An 8,807-nucleotide genomic window follows, 5' to 3' on the forward strand; every position below is an offset into this window, starting at 1 on the left:
TGGTTTGCCCAGTGGATTTTATTTCTCCTAAAGCACCTCAGTGACTCGGCCCATTGTCCGTGACCTACGTGTACACATTCCCTAGCCGATGGAGTTGTTTTGTTTCATATATTAATGTGATATATGTTGAAAATAAGGAGAAAATACACCTATATGAAGAATTGTCACAATCTTTCTTAAAAGTAAGACTAGGATTTGGGAATGAAGTTCAGTTTATTCCAAAAACCCAATCCTTGTTATTTTCTCTGGTGTATTTGGTTTGTTCACGTGTTATATATATATTTTTTTTTCTCACATTTTTAAATTGTCCATGCAGACATTTGGACACAGAAAGTAATGTCACTGAGTTCCATTCTTACAGTTTAAATTCACTGAAATCAATATTTATCATATTTTGCATTATTTAGTCTACATCATTAACTCATTTAATATTTCTTTTCCCTGAAAGTAGAAATTAATAGCTAGTATCTTTTAAAAGATTCTTTAAATTTACTACTAGTGTGTGTTTGTGTAGCTGGCATTAAGCCCTGGGAGCTCTTATTAACTGTTATCTAATTAGAGAATGAAATATAACTCAGGTTTTAGGTTTAGAGAATTTATACCATGATTTATCAAGAATATATTGCAAACAGGGTTGCATTTCTTTTGCTATCAACCAGCCCTTTTTAATGTCAGTGTTCTTTGTAAATATAAAAAAAATTTTTTTCAGACTGGCTAAACATGCAAAATTCTGTGGTGTGCTCATGTAACTAGGTTTTTTTTTTTTTTTTTTTGGTTTTTTCCTTATTTATTGTTGCATTCCAGGCTTGATATTCTTTGTCGATATTGCTGAACAAAACAAAATAAATTTAAAAAAAAAGAAAATAAGAAAAAAGAAAGAAAGAGAGAAAGGAAACAATGTTTTTTTTTTTCAGATTTTGCGATCATTGTTGCCATTTCCATTAGTACAAATGATGTCACTTATAAATGTATTATTATGCAGATGTTTGCTGCTTTTCTTTATACTGTATTTTGGTTCATGCTAAACCCCAGTGTGTGCTGCGCGCGTAGTGAACAGCAGGTGGCGCAGTGACACGTGTGAAATTCTTCAGTCATGAAACAAGTCATTGGTCAGCTTTTAACAAGCCTCTGAGCTGCACTCATTCCTTCCTACATACGGCATTTTCTCTTGCTGCACATTTCAGCATTTTGACAAGTTTTTTTTTCTGCAGAAGTTACCTATTAAAGCCAACTGGGCAACTCAAAAGTGCCCCAGACTCCCTTATATATACACACCTTAATTTATGTTAATTCCTTCATATCGAAGTTTTGGCGTTTCTTGCTCATGCTTTAGACATGCTCAGTCTTCTAGGATATAATCTGATAGAATCTTAAATAAGTCATTTTTATTGTAATCTTCCTTTTTGTGACTGTTATGTGTCTTTGAATCTATTTAGACCTTTTTCTTCCTTTAACAATTGTTCTAACTATAAAATGTATAACTTTAAAATGTTTATATTTACTATTATTGCCTTTAAGAAGCTGGAAGAAAATGTTCTGGATATAAAATGTAATAATCCATACGAGAAGCTATAGTCCTTTTATCTACAGTGACTTATTGCTTTTTCTGTACCTTATTGTTCCTGGTTTTCGAGTTAAACTACTGCGTTTACTCTGCTAATCAAACCAGAAAGCCCAGTGCGTTTGTGTAAGGATTTACAGCTTCAGACAGTTTTAGAATCTAAAATGAGTCCATGCAGTTTAGCTTTGAAGTTGTCTGACAGCCTCCAGACATGAAACTGCATCTAGACAGATGACTTCTATAAGAACGCTATAAGTGAGTTTTATTGTGCATTATTGTGGGGGTTTTTTTTTGTTTTTTTACAATGTGTTGCCATGTTAAAGTCATCAAGTCAACTGGCAAAACAATTTACAGTCAAACCAAATAGCTAATTTGGTCTTTTTGACTTTCTAAGAATAACAGACTCCATGGGATTCTCTCTAAATATAGAAAATCGATGAATAACATAACATGTAACGTTCCGAAAGCCTGTGGTGTTCCAGCAGATCTTCAGACAGCTGTTCGAAGCAGCCGTGTTAAGTGTGGCACTTAGCATGAGAACATATGACGCTGAACTTCAAGACAGCTGGCGAGCTCTGGAGAGTCTTTAGACTATGATTCGTTGAGACCAGCTACAAACCACGGAGCTCTGCAGGGGCGAATCTGGGTGCATCGGGGTCAAACACTGGGCCTGTGTTCACTCTGAATGGAATAAAGACTCATTCTTTTACTTACCACAGTGAACAGCAAATGTTCCACAGCTAGCACTGTTATGCTTGAAGTGACAACATCAGCTGCCCTGTGACCAGGAAGTTAGGCAAATCATTTTGTGTGTGTGTGTGTGTGTGTGTGTGTGTGTGTGTGTGTGTGTGTGTGTGTGTGTGTGTGTGTGTGTGTGTGTGTGTGTGTGTGTGTGTGTGTGTGTGTGTGTGTGTGTGTGTGTGTTTGGCCTTTGGCTACTGTGACACATTGTACTAGACTGCACTAGTGGGGCAGTTTTATTTTTTTAACAATCTAACCACTGACTCACTTGATGATGCCTCATAGTCATTCTGAGAAAACAAAAAGCAATTTCTGATGATGTATGATGCTCACTAATTATACATAATTTAGTCTGAATTTGTGGTCAAACACAAATATTTATTAAACTGGTCTCTATTGGTAAGAACTAGTGGAGTGTTTGGAGAGAAGATGCTTGTCTTTGTGTAAATGGAGTCCGGTTGTACCTCGAAGCACTTTTACACACATCCTTTATTTCCACTCCTGCAGAGAAACTCCCTGAAAACCTTTTTCTTATTTTTTTTTAGTACTACAACATGAAAATAAAAAGCTTTATTTTAAGAGTTTTATTTAAGAGTCCTGAATAATCTTACTCCAGGAAATGTGGTTGTTGTCCTTTATCACCATGTTCAGGCTCACCACAGAGGATCAACTAAATAAATTATGTCTGTTTACTATAACACACACTTTTATCACGACCCAAAGCTGTCTATTTAATCTATTTCCAAAACCGAAAATAAAATGCAGTGTACCACAAGAAATTTAAGGTAACGTAGCACAACCTAGCATAGGCTAATACGTGAGACACGTTTAATCAGACAACCAATCAAAATGTGACATCATGTAACAGACTAACTAAATAAATGTTATTTAAGCAAATGTGATTTTTAAGGGAGTTTTAAAATCGCTTTTCACATTTATCTTGCCATAGGTAAGTGCCCCAGGTCCAAAGCTGAAACACCAAAGTGGTATGACATCCTACTGAGAGCTTGGACATGTTGTAACCATTTCTGGGTGAATGTGGTGCTTTTTTGTTGTTGTTGTTGTTGTTTTTGGAGAATAAACATGTGGAGATCAGCCTGTTATTTTAGCACGCCATTTCTGGAGAGAATCTTCAATGCTTCAAGCAGAGATGATATTCGGGTGGCTTCCACAAACAATACGACGTAACTGCAGAGCAAACAGACGTCATGCCGAAGCTTCGCTCACTTTATCACGAGCAAGCCTGTGTTCAGTCATTGTAGTGTTGGGAATCTTGCTCTAGACCTTTGTTACTCTTTGTCCAAGGATTACAAAGAGATATAAATGGTTTTTAAATTGAATGCTTTCATGTAACTCCACCATCTTATTTCTCGTTTTCATTTTCTCTTTGTAAATAGGGAACAAAATAAGCTGGTCTGCCTCTTCCTTTGTGTTTCAAATGCTGCGTACAAATAAAGGTCATTACTCGTAAAAGGTCAACACAAGCGATATGATCACAGCATTCATTCATTTTCGACCGCCTATCCGAACTTCTTGGGTCACGGGGAGCCTGTGCTTATCTCAGGCGTCATCAGGCATCGAGGCAGGATACACCCTGGACGGAGTGCCAACCCATCGCAGGGCACACACACTCTCATTCACTCACGCAATCACACACTATGGACAATTTTCCAGAGATGCCAATCAACCTACCATGCATGTCTTTGGACCGGGGGAGGAAACCGGAGTACCCAGAGGAAACCCCCGAGGCACGGGGAGAACATGCAAACTCCACACACACAAGGCGGAGGCAGGAATCGAACCCCCAACTCTGGAGGTGTGAGGCGAACGTGCTAACCACTAAGCCACCGTGCCCCACAGCATGAACAGTAAATATATATACAGGTACATGTTTAATCTATGGGTCATCTGATGGTCTAGCTGCAAGATCCCACCCTCTCGTTGCCACAGCCCGGATTCGATTTGAACCAGCACAGCCACTGAGTGGTTAACTCTCGGTTGCGGCCCTCGTACACAACGACCAACACAAAAGCGCAAAGAGAGCTCAAGGTTATAAATTTGTTGTGGTTTTGTCTTTGGGCAACTGTAGCAATGTTATCTCTACATTAAACACGCTGAGACTTTTATTCTGTCGTCATAAAAATGGGCGGTTCACAGGATAGTGTAAACAATTACTATTTTCCTCTATAAATCTGTGCTCCAAATGTATTTTCATAATCCGTTTTATGTATTATCTCTCAGTATGTGTCAACCGTCTGGCAGACTCTCTCTCTCTCTCTCTCTCTCTCTCTCTCTCTCTCTCTCTCTCTCTCTTTCTCTCTCTCGCTTTGAACCCCAGATACACATACAGACCATAATACTAAAAATTAAAGAACAAAAACAAAAGCAACATGCAGCATGTTCTCTCTTTATCATTTTACATCTGATTAAACTAACACTTACACAACACTCTCTCTTATTGTGGAAATAGTACACCAACCAACGTATATTAGCAACAACAATAGTGGCTTGTGGAGGCAGGATTTAGACTTTAAATACAGGTCAAATAACCTTGGTTTCACTGTGTAGGAAAGAACCTGCTATTAGTCAGAAATAGTTTCGTCTTCATTTACTCAGGCTCAAACAGTGTTATGTCAACACGGCATAGACCTACTGTATAATATTTGTTTGTAGATCATATCTATCGGTTTTATTTCAAGCTGATTTTTTTTTTTTAAATCTGTGTTCCTGCTTTTCGGAGACTGAAGCTGAGTCAGTCAAATATGTATTCATTTACACAGCATGTTGTTAAAACTAATTCTGGCCCATGAGATTATTGTAAACAGGAAGTACGCAGCTCTTCGTTAATAGAATTCTGACTTGCAAATCACACACTACCCCGTTTTTGTTAACCAACTCACGCAACGGTCTTAAAGCCAAAAGCATAACAGTTCTGCAGTATTGCTTTTTTATCTCTTTTGTTTGTTTGCATGAGGTCTCTGCTGATTCAAGTAGCGACTGTATCCTGTATACACTGGGTGTAAATAATGGCCAACAGATTGACCTGACAGGCAGACGCAAGCTTGAAAAAACCCCACTGTACTATATATTTGACCCTGGATTTGATGGATGATGGATCTGAATCTGAAGCAAGAGACAGACAGTGAGAGAGAGAGAGAGAGAGAGAGAGAGAGAGAGAGAGAGAGAGAGAGAGAGAGAGAGAGAGAGAGAGAGAGAGAGAGAGAGAGAGAGAGAAGGAGGAGAAATAGTGATAGACTGCCTTTTCCCAAAACTGGAATGTTGTTTGTCGAGGTCAGAGAGAATGTGGGGAATGTGGACTTCGTGTTCTAAGGAAGTGGCTGTTGTCTCCTCTGGGATCTCAATCTGGCTCCAGGGCTGTGGGTGGGAATAAGGGGACGGATCGTGGGAGGAGCCGGAGGAGGAGCTACTTGAGGCATGACGAGGGGAAAGCTACAGTATTTGGGAACAGCGTACTTGCATGAAGCAGCCATGAGGCCAAAAGTGAAAGTCTTTCCTTGATCTTTGATGGTTTAGTGTCTCTTTCATGTTCACGTAATTTATAGTAAAAAAAAATAATAATAAAATAAAATAAAAAGGATACTTGGAGTCACTGATAAAATGACGTAACAGCAGGTGGGGATCTGTAATTACACTACATGATAGGAACCATGTGCTAGAGTACAGAACTCTTTTTCATGCATGGTGAGGCCAAACAACCGACATTATCCGATATTCCAGTTGAATAAACAGCTTTTAAGGTTTTATTCGATAACCTGTGAAGCAGGTATACTGATATTTCTGCATCTAGATAGTGTTGCCTGTGACTGTTACCTGTCTATGAGCTCAGCGATAACATTGTCAGTTAGATGACGCCGTTGCTTCATGCTTTTCCCCACAATCCTGACTCACCCCTTCTGACACATAAGATCCACCTAATATCTCACAGCATGCAGCTTTGTGAATCACAGAATTTTATCATGCATGTGTCTTGAGCCAGGAGCAAACAGAGCTTAAAGGTGTGTCTCTTCTCTCATACTGCTGTCTGACCTGAAATTCTAGTTTTAGGGCTCCAAAGATTGGGGGAAAAAAGAGATTTTTTTTAAGTCAGTGTAAGGAGCAGCCTTTAAAGTCGACATTTTTTTACATAACGGCCACCAAAGTTCATGTATTATTTTGCCACATGGAAATATATTAGCAAAACATCATCGCACAAGAAAAGAGGTTGCAAATAAGGCTTTTTTAACAGTAAATAATTGCACAGCTTTTTGCTGTTTTTGCTGCAAAATCACATTTAACTATATTAGTATATAAGTGTCTCTTTATTTCAACAGAAATAACATTAAATCAGTTAATTAGATGTTTTCAGATATATTTTTGAATGAATAAATAATCTTTTCGTTAGTACAATAAAGTAATTCATTTCCTTGAGCGCTCAGAGTAGTTATTTTAAACAGGGTGTATTCATTATAAAATCCACCCCTGGCTAAATGCAGGCTTGCACAATAAATATCTCTGACGTCTGGAAGCTCTGACATCTAAAACGACAGCTCAGATCAGTCGTGTAGATGCTTCTGAGGCTTTGCAATAAAGTTGTTAGGAGAATAAAAGATGGAGGCGATTTTTAAAAAGACGAGAAAAGCTTTGAACTTTTCTTGGAGTGCTGTGAAATCCATTATAACTAAGTGGAAAAAATATGGCAGCCTCTGCCAAGATCAGGCTGTGCTTCTATAAACCAAGCACACGGGCAGGAAGGGCAGCTGTCAGAAAAGTGTTCAATAAGAGAACTAGAACTTTGAAGGGGTTACAGAGCTCACTGGATGAAACAGTAGATGAACAAGCCAGCCTCTAGGGGAGAGCAACCGAACGGAAGCCGATGCTGATAAAGGCAAACGTAAAATGGAAGTCTGGAGTTTGCTAGAGGGCATGTGACAAAATCTGTGAGTTATGTTTGGTGCAGGCCAAATACATTCCCAACACAGAGGCAAAATCATTCCTACCATCAAACATGGTGGTGGTAGCATCACAGTCTGGGGCTGCTTTCCAGCAGAAATCTTGTTGCGATCGAGCACCAAATACAAGCAGCCATACAATTTTTATTTTTGTTTAAAATCCACTCAGCCAGAAATATGTCCAGGGTGAAAATTTACATCCCAAACGGACAATGAGCCAAAGCACGGAGCAAAATCGACGAAGCAATTTCTAGAAAAGTGAAGGTTTGTTTTGGAACAGCTGAGTCAAAAGCCAGACACATCCAATTGGAAATATGTGGCATGACCTGAATTGCAGTCCACCAACATTCTCCACTTCCCTTGGGATTCTTGGAGAAAATTTGCTTTGAGGAATGAGAGAAAATAGCACAATTAAAATGTGCATAAGTGCAAAGGTTCACAGAGACCTACTGTAACCGAGGCAATTCACAGAAACCGGACTTGCTGCATTAAGTATTGAATCTAGTGGGTGAAAACTTATGAAGTAAGTCAAGTAGTATTTAGGTGTTTTTTTTTTATTTAATTTAGTTATTAATAGTTCTTTCTTTGGAGAGCACAGCAAGGATCTTGGCACAAAAAAAATGTCAACCTAGTGTACTTCAATTTGATGTTAGAACTCAGCAAAAAAAGGGAAATAATCGCCGGGGTTAATGGTTTCTGGAGCCAGTCTATATGTATACACTCTATATGTACAGTATATAGCTTTGCACAGACTTTACATAATGACTGGTAATGTTCTTAAAAAACAGGATACACTGGACACATTATTCAGCCTTGTCAACACTGATAATTACCAGATGACTGTAGAAGTGTGAGTTCAGCATTGGGGGAGAGAACATTTCCGTCACATTCCCGCAGGGTTCAGTAATGCTCATTAAAGCCATCTTTCATTATCAAAGCACAGTACTAGCAGAGTTAATACTGAAAATTATTATGAATAAATAAATAAATAAATAAATAAATATCACAAACAATATTCAAACTATCCCAGTCTGAAATGATTGATAATCATGATCTCGTTTCATTTGAAATGGATTTTTGCCAGAATATTTGAACTTTGCTGACAGTACGTTGTTGTGTGGAAAAAATGCACCGTGGTACAATGCTGACACGATGCAGGCGGATTAGATGGAAATTTCAGGATTTAAAAATTGCATATGGGGGGGGCGGTGGCTTAGTGGTTAGCACGTTCGCCTCACACCTCCAGGGTTGGGGGTTCGATTCCCGCCTCCGCCTTGTGTGTGTGGAGTTTGCATGTTCTCTCCGTGCCTCAGGGGTTTCCTCCGGGTACTCTGGTTTTCTCCCCCGCTCCAAAGACATGCATGGTAGGTTGAGTGGCATCTCTGGGAAATTGTCCGTAGTGTATGAGTGGGTGAGTGAATGAGAGAGTGCCCCCCGTGACCCGAGGTAGTTCAGATAAGCGGTAGTGAATGAATGAATGAAAAATTGCATTTATGGACAGTTTCCCTAAATACAAAAAGGTTTCAATAGGACAATAAAAAACAATCCAGTACTCT

The sequence above is a fragment of the Tachysurus fulvidraco genome, chromosome 10 (assembly GCF_022655615.1).
Source record: "Tachysurus fulvidraco isolate hzauxx_2018 chromosome 10, HZAU_PFXX_2.0, whole genome shotgun sequence".
NCBI classification, from domain to species: Eukaryota; Metazoa; Chordata; class Actinopteri; order Siluriformes; family Bagridae; genus Tachysurus; species Tachysurus fulvidraco.